Here is a 15,912-nt window from a genome sequence, read left to right on the forward strand (position 1 = left end):
TTGATAAATAAAGCTGTTTGGCCTATGGCAAGGCAGCTTAGAGGTAGGCAGAAAATTCAAAGAAAGAGACAGGAAGAAGGCGGGGGAGACGCCAGCCACCCAAGGAGCAACATGTAATGGGACGCAGGTAAAGCCATGGAACATGTGATGATTTGTAGATTAAAATAGTTATGGGCTAATTTAAGATATAGAGCTAGCTAGCTAAAAGCTTGAGCCATGGCCATGCAATTATAATTAATATAAGCCTCAATGTGTTTACTTGGGGGATGTGAGTGGGAGAGATTTGTCCCAACCTCCGGCAGGCCAGGACATAGGAAATCTACAAGCTACAGAGGGACTCACTGAAGCTCATGATTGGAGCAATGGATGCTCTTCTGTCCCATTCATGCTCTTTACTCTTTCCATCCCTGCATCCCCTTTCATGGGCCTTCTCTCTCTTTTTCTGTGTGCACAGAAAGAATTCTTCTGAGACACCATTTTGTTTCACAGTAACCCATGGGTGCAGAGACCAGAGTTTATATGGACGCAAAGCCAGGGACTAGGAAGTACTGGGCAGGGAATTCTCTAATGATAGAACTTTAAAGTCCAGTAGTGAGTGAGGTTGGGAGCTGGGATGGTCAGAAGTAGACTCCAAGAGTCTTCAGGCCTCCAGGCCGTCAAACGGGAATGAGAATCAGGGAACCCAGGTTACTTGGTGATGGAGATGATGCTGTTGCTTCCCCTGTATGAAAGCACCTGGCACAGGGTTTGGCATCAAGGGCTCCAATGTAGTTGCATAATAATTACTGGAAAGTGAGATCTAGGAACTTTGCTGTTTCAATTGTAATGTGGTACGGGAGCTGTTGGCTGCCTGAATATTAATTATAGCTTCTCCAAAAGGAGCTTAAAAACGGCATGCTTCCACTGTGTATGTAAAAATTAGGCATTAAATGGCATTTATTTGAGCTGCTTATGGTTTATGAGCACATAGCAACACAATACTCATTATACATGTCGTTACATTTATATCAGATTGCCTTTGTTGTAAGTTTTGATTGCAATAGTTAACTCTGCATATGGCTAAGGTATGTTTACGGAATACGGGGCTTAATCCACAAGTAATGGCAGAAGCTTGGCAGAGCTTGGTAGTCAAACCTCAAAAGCTCAGGCTTCATAGAAGACGGCACATGCCCACAGCAGTCACGTTTGAATTAAAAAAAAAAAAAAGAAGAAGAAGAAGAATCTGAGCATCTCAGTTTGTATCTACAATCCCAGCACTTGAGCATCAGAGGCAGGAGGATTGCTGGGAGTTTCTGGCAAACTTGGGCTACAGAGTGAGGAGACCCTGATTCAAAAACCAACCAAACCCACCAAAGCACTGCTCAGGAAAGTAAGGCGGAGGGAGGCAAAATGAAAACAATCCATGTAAACCAATGTGGAGCCAGGTCCTGGGGAGGGAAGAGCAGGGATACGGAGAACGGGGCCCACAGACTGCGAAGTTCAGCAGCAAGGAGGTATAGCCAGAAGAGAAGAAGAGAAAGCGCTGGTGTTGGGGGAAGGTTGTTGGCGGGGTGGGGGTGGGGGGCACTGACCATGAAGCCCAACAGCGAGGAGGAACAGCAAGGAAGGAGAGCCCTAAGAGTCTGTTGGGACTGGGGACTTGTCTCACCTACTCAACAGACGTCTAATTACATTAAAATCCTACTAAAGTAAGTTGGGTTTTTCTGGGCTCTCTGTGTCTTGAGTTTGGAGTAACAAAACTCAAGCAGTTCAATCATGAAAAGACTTTAGTTTTTCTCTAGAGAATCAAAAAGTAAGACCTATTAAGTAAATTTCCCATCTTGAAGTTCTCACCCACAGCATCTTTGAGTATGACTTAAAAGTATATTACTTAAAGTTGAGGTGACATGGGTGGGGTGGGCCCTTAATCTCACCACCAGATAAACGGATGGAAGGCCATGAACATATAACAGCAGAGATGAGGATTATGTATCTACAAGCCAAAAAACAAAGGTGACCAGCAATTTCCCAGAAGCCAAGTGACAGATAAAAATGGACTTCCTCCCAGCCCTCAGAGACACCAACCTTGTGTACACTTAGTATACCGTAATCTCAGACTCAGGGCCTCCAAAACTCAATGCATATCTGATGTCTATTAATATACAGATCTTATAATGAGTTGCGGCGCGCTTAGCGAATTAATCCAGTAGTCCCAGTTAATCAATAATCAGATGTAAAAAACAAAAACAAAAACAAAATAACAGAACAACAAAACAGCAGAGGGATGTGCCCTGCATGACACAGCAGTACTGGGAAAGGAGATGTTTATTGAGTTTCAGGAGTGAGATGGGGGAGGGGGAGGGGGGGTCAGGCTGGAAGGAGGTAGCGTTGCTGAGGCCTGGCTGGAGCCGGGTTTTGGAAGCTCAGAATGATTGACACCAATCCTGCTTTATGGTAATCACAGACAAGAGCCAACTGTCTGTGTATTGCCCCTGTTCCCTCCTCAGAGTTTTGATGGGAGCTGTGTCGGGGAGGCCTTAGCTGACAGGGGAGCAAGCAGGTGGATTGAGAGGCGAGCAGCAGGGTGTGGAAAACAGCCTGTGATCCGGCACCATGGGTACCATTCCACCCCCTCCCCAGGCCCTGATGTAGCACACCCTTTGTTCTCCCTTTTCTTTCTCCCTTTGAGGAAATCTGTTTACTACCCAGAAAAACAGGGAAGGGATAGGCCAGTTGCCTGGGGCAGATGGCGCAATGCTAACAGATGACACAGAAACAGAACTTCTCATCTCCTGTTTTCCTTTTGCAGTTCTCCAGCAAGGCGCACAGGACGAAGAGGATAAAAGAAACATCATTCAAAGAAACTGAAACACAAGTTAATGAGATAGTGGGGGAACCCTGGGCTGATGTAAGGGAGTTCATGTCTTCATGAAATCCAAGGGAATTAAACTCAAACAATGAATGAGCTTGCAGAAAAGATCAATGTATCATGAAGGGGGAAAAAAAATCACTTTTAGTAATTTTTGAAAAAGAAATCCTATATAATATAAAATTTGCCCGAAGTCCTGAGAAAGGCAAATGGTGTGCTCATATACAATGAAATATAAAAGACAGATTCAAAGAAAACACGGGTTTATGTTATATTGTTATTTTCTTTGAGAATTATGTTTTATTTTATTTTTGTCTTACCTATACATAAATAAAAAAAAGCCCAGGAAAGAGGAAGATGCACAGAAAATGGAGGAGGAGGGGGAGAGGAGAGAGGGAAGAGAGAAGAGAGAGAGGAAGGGAGCGATGTTCTAGAGAGAGGGGCTGAACGGGGGTGGGGTGGGGGGGGATGGAGGGGGAGAAGGCTCCACAGCCAAGTTGGAGAAGAAGGACTAAGAAGTTTAGTAGATTTATGAAAAATCACTAAGTTGACAGAGCCTACACAGCTAATTTTGCCTGTAGTTGTAACTTGGACAATCTTGAAAATTCTGAGAAACACCTACTAAAGAAGCACGGTGTGTCCCTGGGTGATGTGAACGAGATGAACATTAAGAGCCTAGCAAGGTTAATTAGGAAGAATGCTCGCTGAGCTTGGAGCTTGCTTCCTCTCCAACTTTCTTTACCGCCTGGTCCTTAGTGCTTTCCCCAGAGTGGAATCCACATAAAGACACAGCACTACCAACATCGGACCATGTGACCACCTCGAGTTCTGATAGTATTCCCCCAGCACTAAGCACACCCTGGGGGCAGCACTGCTGGAACAGGGTGTCAGTACCCGCATTGTATTTTGTATTCTCCAGTCCTTCATCCCCCGGCTCCATCCCTTTCTTCTCCATCAGAAACCACGGCTGAGTTCTGCCTTGTTTATCTTTTCCTCACCCCTGCTCTTACTATGGTCATCTACTACATTTGCCTACCCAAGAAGTGGTTACTGGCTTTCTTTAGTCAACTGGATCTCTCTGGGTTCTGTGTTTGGGGTTGATGAGTGGGACCAGGAAACCTCTGAGCCATTGCCCTTCTGGTATGGACTGCCTTCTGTGGGCCACAGATGCTGTGGATTCCAGTTCTCGTCTCCTCAAGGGCCTGCTGGCTGCTGCTTGAACTATGCCCGTGTTATTTCATTCTGCACCAGTTCTCTGAAATACGTGACTGCCCCAGGCTTTAGAGCAACATTCAGATTTTTATCTCTGAAAAGTCTAAATCCAATCACATTTCCGCCTTGCTTTATATCTTCTATAAGTTCTCATCACGGAGGTAATAGAACAAAACAGCAAACTCTTCACTATGTCCTGTGAGGGTTTGTCTAACCTGGCACACCATTCTCAACTTAAAAACCATCTCTGGAGACAGTTGGCCTACTTTCCTTTCTCATATGTCCTAAGTCTGTTCCTGCCTCAGGGCCTTTGTGCTGGCTTGCTCTCTTCCCTCAGACATTCCCATTTCTGGATGTTTTTCTTAGGAACATTGCAGCTGGGATTTTCATTTTTGGAGAATGCTTCTTGACTACTCTCTCTAAACAAGCTTCGCCCCCAACCTCACATTAGTCTACTATCACGCTGTTGAACTTCGTGGCACAGGATTGTTACCAAGATGATTACCCTGGGCGTTTATCTGGCACACTTATTTTTTCTTCTTTCCTTGACCTCCAGAATGAGAGCAGACCCTCAATCTCCAGCACCCAGGCAGTCCCTAGTATACAGTAAATACTCAGTAATTGTCTAAATGACTGGTTGGGAATTCTGATGTCTCCAGTGGCCAGATGTTGAAAGCTTGGTCACTGCCTGTGGCGCTAATGGTGGGTGGTGAAATCTTCAGCAGGTGGCGCTGAATGTCACAAAGTGAGGTTGCTGAAGGCATGATGTGAAAGGGGACTCTGGGCACCTGGCCTCCTCCTTTTGCTCTTTGCTTCCTGGATACCAGGTGAGGCAAGCCTGTTAAATGGTAGTGACCTCTTTGCTCCTTAGGGTTTTAATTTGGTGCCTTGTCTTCATCATGGGTTAGCAACTCTTACCGCGATGGGGTTTTGTGAATTGAATGGGATTAAATAGTGGACAGAAACAGCACACAGGAACTCTCACCTGGGATTTGTGTTAGACAGCTTCCCATCCTCATGTCAAACTACTGTAGAAAACCAGCTTTAAAGAATTAACTTTATTGGCTGGGCAACCGCCCACCTTTAATCCCAGCACTCAGGAGGCAGAGGCAGGAGGATCTCTGTGAGTTGAAGGCCAGCCTGGGCTACAGAGCGAGTTCCAGGACTGTTACACAGAGAAACCCTGTCTCGAAGTAAAAAAAAAAAAAAAAAAAAAAAGTTTATTCTGGCTCTGATTTCAGAGGTTTCAACTCATGGATGTTTTGTTTTTGAATCTGCAGAGAGGCGGGACATTAGGGCACAAACATGTAGCTGAGGAAGATTCTTACCTCACTGTGGACTGGAAGGAGAGAGAGAGAGAGAGAGAGAGAGAGAGAGAGAGAGAGAGAGAGAGAGAGAGAGAGAGAGAGAGAGACACCCCATGTTTCCTTGCAAAGCATGCCTCCAGAAACCTAATTTCCTCCCACTCAGCTCCACTTCTTAAAGGTTCTTCTACTTCCTCACACACAGGCTGGTGACCAGATTTTCCAAATGTGGCCCCTGGAGGACATTTGAATTCAAACAACAGCTGAGTTATTTTGACAGGCCAGTCTCTCAGAAGGGCCATGGGGACACAGGTGACTCCAGCACAGGCCTTTTCACGAAAGGCCCGCTGGTCTTGTCAGAGCAGCAATTAGAGACAGAGTAGACGTCCAGCACGCGGCACACTTTATCTGTCCAGCTGAACTTCTGTGAGCCAGACCGTCTTCACAGCCGGCCACACCTGGGCGCTGCGCTGTGTTCTCGGACCTGCTGATCCTCACTGTCCTGTGTTATTGTGACTAAACAGCTAAGATGTACTGATAGTCTCCGAGATTACAAAGCTAACTCAATTCTCCTGGCTGCATGGAACTATTAGACGAGTATTTCTAGGCATATCATGTCATCTCTCTCTGTTCCACTAGGGCATATGAAAGCCATTTATGCTTTTTTTGTGACTATTATAGATGAATGTGAGATTATGCCTTCTTTACATTGATGACTATTTAATTAGATAAACCTAACAACTCTCAATATTTTTTTTTTAAGATTCAAAAGCACTCTTAAGATTGCAAATAATGAAGACTCATAGTCAGAAGACCGAATCCCCAAATTAACGAGTCTGCATAATCATATTTGATTATGCAGGGATGTCTAATTCATTCATCCCCTTACCAGTCAGTCTCTGTCACATTATCCTGGAGTGTGATAAGCCCTTGGGTTCTAGAATCTTTATCTTCTAGTTAATTCAACATAATAAGAAGGCTCCAGAATGACGTATGTGGCACGATGATATTTTGATGAAAAATCTGTACCAGTGTAGGAGAGAAAGAACAGGAAGACATACACCAATATGCTAAGAGTCAGATTGAAATCTTAGGGCTTTTTACTTTTGGTTTTCAATTCTACGGCTTTGACTATGCCTAGCTTTTGTAAGTAGAAAACAAATGTACATAGCAGTTGTACACTTAAAGAGGAGATGTGGGAGAGCCCTGCAGCTTTCCTTGTTAGGAAAGACTTGAGGGAAGGATTGATTGACAGTTTCAGGGTATCAGCTTCTGAAACACGAGCCACAGTGGCACTGGAGCTGGCAGGATCTCCAGAGATACACCAGGCACAGGCCGGTCCCGTAGTTTAAGAGGCTTATTTTGAGGGAAGCGCCTGGTAATGCTGGCTTGAATTCTAAGAGTCAATTTCTAGTAGTTATAGCTGTGAAGAGAGCGATGGCCATTTCGTCAGGTTGGAAACATCGCATTCCACAAGTGGCCTCAGACTGACAGAGACTACAGGAGAGGATCCTATATTGGGCAGGAAGTTGGACAAGATGATGCCCTGATGTTTCCTTCTGAGCTTAGAAGAAGCAATGGTCAAACCTGCTATTTTACTTATTTTTCACAATAAATAAAATAAGGCAAGCCTAATTTTTAAATATTTATTACTATTACTATTGGTGTGTGTGTGTGTGTGTGTGTGTGTGTGTGTGTGTGTGTGTAAGTGTGCATTTGAATGCAATGTCAGTAGAAGACGGAAACGTTGCGTCTCCTGGAGCTGGAGCAGCATGCAGTTGTGAGCTGCTTGATGTGGGTTCTGGGAATTGAACTTGGGTCCTCTGCAAGACCAGCAGCCTCTTCTGCCCTGTGCCATCTCTCTAACCCGATGAACATTGGTCAAGGAAGAGCGCTGATGTTCAGGCAGGCTAATTCATTTGCAGAGTACCGCAGACCTTGTATACATCTGACCTGGAATTTGAGCCCTGATACGTCCTTCCTCGTACTGTGATTGTGAATTCAGTCCATTGCTCCACCTTTCCTCCTGCTTATTCTCACATTTCTCTTCTCTTTTCACTAGTCCAAGAACAGTGGCATCTGCTAATATACTTGGATTTTAATTAGTTCCTGGTATTGATGTCCAAGAGTGAAGAAATAGATGGTTGATTGCTGGGTAGCTGCACAAATACTTATTGTTAAGACTCTTTTTTGACATAATTGAAGAGGCATTAGGTTATAATTTAAAACTTCTAGTGATGGCTGTCTAAAAAGTCCATCTTAAGACAAAGCATAGAAACATTATTCTGTTTAGCCTCAAACTCAGAGTATGACACTTTCAGCAGGCGTGTGTGTGTGTGTGTGTGTGTGTGTGTGTGTGTGTGTGTGTGTGTGTGGTGGGGGGGTGTTATATGCAAAAGGCTCTCAGTGAACATACACAGAGATTCTTGCATATCCATGTTTATTGTTATTATTCTCAATAGCCGGGAAATTGGACGAGCTTAGATGTCCATCAGCAGATGAATGGATGAAGAGAACGAGGCCCGTAGACACAATGGGATTACATGCAGCATAAAGAAAAATGAACTGATATTTGCAAGAAAGTGAATACAACTGGAAATCATGCTAAGCAAAATAAGTGGAGACTCAGGAAGGCAAATATTGAATGTTTTCTTTCATAGGCCCAAACTAAATTTAAAATTGTATATGTGTGTGTGTGTAGGGGCGTATATTTATATATGTGCGTGTATGCAGGTCATGCATGTAGAAAGAGGATCATGAAAGGGGAGGAAGCCATCTCAGTCGCGAAGGAGACAGAGAATACGCATAACAAGGAATCAGAAGGGCAAGAGAGGGGACCAGCTGGAAGGAGGGGAGGGCAGGCAGGGAAGCCAGTGGGGGAGGGGAGGGAATGAAAGCAAAGTCTAACGACCCAGGCATGCATCTGAAGATGCCATGCTAAAATTCATTACTTTATACAGTAACCTACACAGTTAATTAACACAAATACCACGAAGAGAGGAACTAACGGAGACCACTGATCAGCAGTTTGGAATTAGGAGCATGTGACTCAGCACTTCCGCCCACCTAGTTTTCTCTAGTTTCCTGTACTGGCAGTGTGCGCCTCTTTTTCATGTGGCATTCTCTGCTATGACCTAGGTTTATCCTGGCGGTATTTTCCATGTGCACCATTCACTAGGTTCTAGCTCTTCACTGGGAGAGCTTGGGGTTCTTGACTGATGTACCGCTAGAGGAATCACACCCAGCTCTGGGGGTTTTGCGCTAGCACAGCCTACCCCACATATGCTTTAGCCAACTGTCTCAATCTTTGTAGTTGGGGGCTCTCCCACAATTGAACTATGTTGCTGCAGCAACAGAGCTCACGAGGGCCTCTGCTTCGGAGTAGGGCTTAGAGGATAGAAGGGCTCGGCTGAACTGACCCCTTGACAGCCTAACATGGAGGCTTTTATCTGTGAATTTAACACATTTGTCAAGTTGACAAGGAGCTGGGTCTGCAGATTCCTGCCCTCCTGAGATTCCAGGCCCTGGAGAAAAAGCCCTGGCATGGGACTCAGACTCAGGGGTGGGGTAAATCTCTCGTTGTGTGATTTACTGTGCTCCCGTCTCGTTTCTTCCACCAGGAATTTTATCATCTATGGGATGGGATTACAGTCGCTATTCACCAGGAATCTGGAGAAGATTGAAAGCCGTTGACGATGCAGAAACGAATGAGGATGTGCCGGTGACGGAGACATGTAGGACCTGCCTCACAAACCTTCATGCCTTGTTTTCACCCTGGTCAAACATTCATGAACAGTGATGGAGTCAGAGTTCTCCATTCTGTGTTTCGACAGCCTCAGATGAATTTTCTTTTAAACTGAGCAGCCTGATATAATAGCCAAACAGAACAAAACGAAACAAAACTGTGGGATTGCACATGAAAATCAGCGCCAATGAAAAGAAGAAAGTGGATTAGCAAACAGTAATCACCACTCACAAAAGGGGAACCATATATATATCACTTTATTGGAGCCTCTCTGCTCTTAAACTGTTATGTTTCATTAAAAGAACTCACACTTGGAGTGCCCAAGAGTGAAAATAAAATACATTTTTTCAACTTTTTCTCCAGGTCAGTGTCAAAATGGCCATGAAAGCAGTTATTAGCCATTGCTCTGCTTTTAAGTAAGCAATAAAATAAAACATAAATTGCTCTCATGAAATGAAGCTACTTATGAGTGGTGCTCAATAGTATGTGTTATTCATTGTACCACGGAGCAAAGGGCAAAGATGTTTGAAAATGCCTGGCTAAATATCATTCCGTTTTATTTAATAAGCAATAGTTGCTTCCTGCATTAAACAAAACACAGTCTATTTGCCCAGAACTCACATCAAGGTCTCAAATTCAGATTTGGCTGAATAATCAATCAGAAGCCATCCTCGTGGGCCAAAGCCAGGAGATATTTGGTAACGATTCTGTGACATGGCTATAGAGAAAGCCAAAAGAATTTGGTTAAGGTTGGATTACTCACACAAAGTCCAAAGATAAATTTAGTTGAAAATTGGTCACAGGTAGCCTTGCAGTCTCAAAGCGCGTTTCTAACTAGGCAAACAGTGTCTCTCAGCATTCCCTCCACTGGAATAAACAGCCGAGTGTTCCCTGGCCACAGGCTGGGTAAACACTAACTAAACTGTCCGCTTGGATGCCAGTCACAGCAACACTCCCTATTTTTTAGCAAAATATTTTTCCGCGCTGGCCATCCAAGAAAGTCTCTGAATCCAATGGGCTTTTAAGACTTCTCTATTTTTCTCACTATTTATAGCATTCAGATGTTGGCAGGTGGGGGGCATTTTCTTCAGAATCCAATCAGGAAGAGGCGTCATGCAGCTTCATCATATGCCATATGGCACCGAGCATTGAAACAATGCTTCTTCCTTGTGAATGTAAACATTGACCAGGGCTGAGGAGCGAAACAAATCCCTTACAAACATGATACCATGTCCATATTCATACTGTGCAGAATTCTGCTGGGTGAAACTCTGGGACTGAGTGGAGACAGAAAGCCCGGATTGGTTGCTTGTGGTAATGTTAGCTATTGAGCACTAAAGGACAAAAGTCCAGGATATGAGATCCACCCCTTTTATGGAACGGAGACTGAGGAGGGCTACAGGGAACAGCTTCCGCAGTAAGCACCGTGCCCAATGAATGGCATACTGTCTACAAGGGCAATATCCTCTTGTTACTTTAACGACCTTGGGCACTAGGCGAGGTGGCTGTTCACTACTTTTGATGGAGAGGGAAGTGGACTTTCAGAGCAGTGACTTACCTGGCTAGTGTTTGCCAGCGTTGGCACCAGCCCGTGATCGCCTGACGGCTGTTTCTTTCCCCAGCTCATCCGGTGATTCTGCCTGCAGCATGGTATTCGTCCGGTGATTCTGCCTGCAGCATGGGGCAGACATAGGGAAGGTAGCCATTTAAATGGAATAAAGTGAACGAGAGATAAAAAGGGAGTACATCTAGTACTCCAGTTGCTAGGGACGGATGCTTGTAGGCTGATTGGAAGGGAATGGCAGGGTCACTCAAGTATGGAGGAGTTGAGTGGAAAGCTGGAGTTCTGTCATTAGCCAGCTCACCCGGAGAGCCTTCAGGCTCTTCCCGAGACCACGGGGGAAAGTTAGTGTCCCTTGGAAAAGTCTTTTAAAGTTTTTTGGGATGCCTGGACCAGGGTCCACCAAGGAAGCAGAACTCGATGGGGCGACTGCAGTTTGGTAGAGGAGAAGAAGAAGGGCAATATTAACAGGGAAAGAGCGTCAGCAGAGTTAGGATGGCAAGGACCAGCGGCTGTGGGACAGGAAGGCGAAGTGATGGAGAGGTATAGATGCAAAGCAAGATATGTGCAAAGCTTAGCAAGTGTTCATCAGTTCCGTGTGCCTCCTCAGCCTGGGGCTCTCAAGTCAGTGTCTGGTATCTACTCTATTTTAAAGTTAGCTATCAGGATGACAGTCTCAGTCCCCCCCTCCCTCTTTGCCTTCCCCCTTGTTTCTTTATACCCCCCCCCCCCCCCACTTTCCTTTCTTCTTTGGCAGATTGTCCACAGGCTTCTTTGGAGTCTATTTCAGGAGGTGTGTATTTGTTTGTCTAGGGCAGGGTTGTCAAATAGAAGCTGTGCGTGCTGCCCCGCCCCTGTCAGGACAGACAATGCTAATCAATCACAGCTTTCTGGTGAAGAACTCGGGATTGCTTTTAAGGCAGAGAGGGTTGGTTGAGTTGGGTTGAGTGATGAAAACTATTTGCCAGCACAAATTTAGAACACACATGGATCAAACAGGGCTTTCCATTTTTAAAAGTTAAAGACGTACGACAAAATACACCGCCTTTCCTATTTCCAAATATCCCTTCCACGGCTTTCATTTTTAGTTAAGAGCCTTAAGCAAAAGCTTTAGGAATGTTATTTAAAGTCACAGCCTAGTGAGTTGACAGTTTAGTAAAGTCTTTTTTTTTTTTTTAAATCTCTGAGCATATAATATGTGTGTGTATGTGTGTGAACTTGTGTATGTACGTGTAGACATATACGTGGCACAGCACATGTGTGGAGATCTGAGGACATACATCCTTAGGGGTTGGTCCTCGTTGACATTTTACCTTGTTTGAGAAGGGGCTGTCTTCGTTGTCTGCTGTGGCCTGGGCCAGGGTGTTTGGCCTGCAAGATTGTAGGCTTCTCCTCTCTCTGCCTTGCATCTTGCTGGGGAGCAGTGAGATTACAGATATAGGCTACTGTGCTGTCTTTACGGGGGTTCTGGAGATTCGAACTTGGGCTCTCACGCTTGCACTGCAATGGCTTTTCCCACTAAGCTGCTTCCCTAGTCCAAAATTCTTTGTATTTTTACACAAGGTCTCACTCCGTTGTCTAGACTGGCCAAATGCTTTGTAGGCCAGACTGACCTTAAACTGTCGTACTTCTGCCTCAGCTTCCCGCTGCTGGAATTTCAGGCGAGATTCATCATATCGATAAAAGAAGATTCTTTTTAGAAGCCCGAATATGCTTACGAAAATTGTCTTTTTAATATTTTGTCAAACAAATAGACGTCTAGGCATTCTGATGTTTGCTCCCCATGAATTTGAATCTCCTTCTTGTTAAGCTTTGGCCTCTCAGTTCTAATGCAAATATATCATGTATGTACATACTCATAAAGCCTTTTAGCTCCGTTTCTGAGGTCTGATTTGGATCCCAAGTTTTGCTCCTTTTTATTTGAGTGCATTTGTAAAGTTAACTTGATTCTTTTTTGGATGCATTTTCCTCATATTGAAAAGGAAATAATAATCATTGCTTTCATATTGAACCGAAATGAAAGTTAATGAGATAATTCATGTATAATATTTATCATAGTCTCTTGCTCATGGTGCTGCTCAATAGTTGTGCATTTCTGAGTGTTATATATAGTTAATATGATATGGGATGAGTTAAGGGCTTTGTGGCTCACTGAATTATTTGATGAAGGGTGTCTTCTTTTGTTTTTGTGGGTTTAAATCAGAGTTTTAATGCTACTGGAATTACATTTTGCGAGTCCATCACAGTTTGTATGTATGTGTGTGTTTGACTCTAGAAAAATGTCCCCCTGTTTTCCCTAGCTGATATATTCAAAACACTAGTTCTGGGAGAAAAATAATCTGTCATTGAAGTAGATGAGAGTTGACATGGCAGACTGTGCATTCGGTCTTAAACATTCATAACATGCGCATCACAGTCTCTCTGTGGAATTGGAATAACTCCTTTAGAGTCTTAGCGGTCTCTTATAGTATGGCTCTTCCAGAGCAGAGTTATCATAATTCCAAAACAGCTATGGCCGATGGGGGGATAAAGCACCAAGAAAAGGGGCATTTCTTGTAGATAACAATTGATATTTGCATGCTATTTAGGTGTGTGCATATGTGTACACAAACATGTGGATAGCCTTATGTGAATAATATATATATATATATATATATATATATATATATATATATATGCAAGGACATGGGTTATTGGTTATGATGTTTTAAAATCTGGCATTTGGCATAATTTATTGGTCAGCAATAAGCTGTTTGGAATCAGAAATATTTGAAACTTATTCCTGATTTTACTATTTATTTGTTGTGTGATTTCTGGATAAGCTCTGTGCTAAATCCTTGGTACCTCCTATATTAAGCGAGGATAAGTGTACTTTATAACTGTTCTTAGGAAGGACTAACCCACGTGAGATGATGTGTGTAAATTTATGGTAAAATGTTTGGCATATATCAATCTCTCAATGAATAGAGCTATTAATAATAGTAAGTAAATAAATAGAACAAGTAATTAAAATAATATCCATAGCAAAGAAAGCTGGTTTTCAGCTTCATTATTCAATGTCCTCATTTGGTTTTTATTTTATAGAACAATCATTTGCAAGCTCAAGCAATACATCATTCCTTAATTATAGCTGTCAAGTGAGAACTTTATTAGGGTTAGCAAATGTAAGAATGGAAGTGTTTCAGTAAAATTTCTAAGTTGCTGACTCCAAGTCTCTGGATTGGAGAGCAAAGTCTACCTCTGTGATTGTGTTCTACTGTGGCTATTGGAAGAATGACATCAACTAATGGATTTGACATGTCTTCGTGAAGCACAAACTGGCCGGAGAATTGCAGATGAGCCATAAAACTGTGCATACTAGTGAAATCTCAAATATTGACACGTGGTGTCTCAAAAGAAGACTAGACTGCTAGAGGAAACAACTCACACCGGGCTATGGTTTCTAGATCTGTTAACTAGTCGTCTTCACCTCCTCCTCCTTTTTTTTTTTTTTTTTTTTTTTTTTTTACAGTCAGGGTATCTCTGTGTAGCCCTGGCTGTCCTAGAACTCGCTATGTAGACAAGGCTGGCCTCGAACTCACAGAGATCTGCCTGCCTCTGCCTCCCAAGTGCGGAAATTAAACGCATGTGTCACTACCTGGCTGTTAACTAGTCTTCCTATTTGGAAAAGTTGATGTGTGCATGCTAAATCTCATCCTTAAAATTCACTGGCAATTAATGACACATGACCAAAGACCTTGAACTTATAGCAACACTTAATTTCAGGTTAGGAAAAAAAAAATGTTCACAGGTGCATCAAGATGGTATTATTTGTTGAAAACCACCTTCTTGGGGCGACCAGGTGCCAGTGGGTTTCTGTTGATGGTTTCGTGCTGCTACGTATTGTGTGTGTAGACCAGCGCAGACAGCCTTGGCTGTCACAGTTTAGAGTTGAACTGTAGAGAGGGATATTGTCACTCCATCCAGGAAGAGTAGAAATAATTATTATTTGCTTAATTTTGTCCAAAAGTTATATGGAGTCAATTCGATGACTGTTGTAGCAGGGTGAGTTTGGACTCGAGACGTGAATCTACCACTTTCTTCCAGGTACTTCTGGATATGTTAAACAGGATTTCTACCATCTGCAAAACGGGGCTAATTATACTCGCTTCCTAGGACTCACAAGAAAAATTAATTTATTTACATAAAAATATTTGCAAGTAAGAACATATTGTGAATATGTATGTACATTGGTAAACTATTACTCTAGTCTAAATGTGCATGTGTGTGCGTGCGTGCGTGCGTGCGTGTGTGTGTGTGTGTGTGTGTGTGTATACATGTATATGGAGATCAGAGGTTAATGTCATGTGTTATTCCTCCTCAGGTATTATCCACCTTGTATTTTGAGACAGGGTCTCACATTGGAACCAGGAACCTGTTAGGTTAAAGAGACTGGCTGGGTAGTCCCAGAGATTAGCTTATCTCTGCCTCCCCAATCACACATTGCCAGATCTATTTCCAGCTTTTTATATAGGGTACTGGAGATTGACCTCAGGTCTGTGCTGTTGCCTGATAAGCACTTAACAGACTGAACTATTTCTCTCCCCAACCCCATCTTAATTTTTCTTAATTCTCATTCATGTCGCATTTGGTGGTGTTTGGAAATCCCCTTGAAGCATGTACTCATTTATCTAGGCTAAAACTTGGCTTCTGGAGCAGCTGACAATGACCCCTGCCCCAAACCAAATCTAAACCAAACCAAACCAAATCAAACCAAACCGAAACACCCCTATTTTTGATACTTGAGTTCAATTGTATTAAAAAAAAACAAGAGCTTGGGAATGTATTCAGGAACTGAGGCTACAGGGTTATGGGTTTCTGGACAGGAACATGAGGTTAGGACCATGGAGGGGGAAACACAACAATAAGGAAACTATATAGGAGACCTATAAACACTACAAATCCTGGAAAATACTAATACTTGCCATTGCAGGTGGCAAAGTTAATCCCCTTCCGCTTTTTCAAGAGAAAGAGATCATCCCATTGGCAAAAGAAGTAGCTACTGCTCTTCTTTCAGGGGGCCTGAGACACAGATCTCACAAAATTGCACGTGTAGAATACAGGATTTCTTTGATTACCTTGAAATAAGGTAAAAACAGAAAGGTTAATAGTAAATTGCCAATATGTGTAAACATGCATTTACAAGGGTATAATTGGATATGTGAATTAGCTACTGTAAATGGTATTTAATTAGTTATAAATT

General features: G+C 43.2%; 1 long non-coding RNA gene across 1 annotated transcript; it reads right to left on the minus strand.

Annotated features, from left to right (window-relative positions):
* Nucleotides 1–9,649: 9,649 nt before the first annotated feature.
* LOC131918899 (uncharacterized) lies at nucleotides 9,650–10,759 on the minus strand. Its single transcript, XR_009381124.1, has 2 exons — nucleotides 10,668–10,759; nucleotides 9,650–9,827 (listed from the first exon to the last, which is right to left on the minus strand). It is a non-coding gene; the product is annotated as an uncharacterized LOC131918899 (long non-coding RNA).
* Between the last annotated feature and the right edge of the window lie 5,153 nt (nucleotides 10,760–15,912).

The sequence above is a fragment of the Peromyscus eremicus genome, chromosome 8b, assembly GCF_949786415.1.
Source record: "Peromyscus eremicus chromosome 8b, PerEre_H2_v1, whole genome shotgun sequence".
In the NCBI taxonomy this organism is placed as follows: Eukaryota; Metazoa; Chordata; class Mammalia; order Rodentia; family Cricetidae; genus Peromyscus; species Peromyscus eremicus.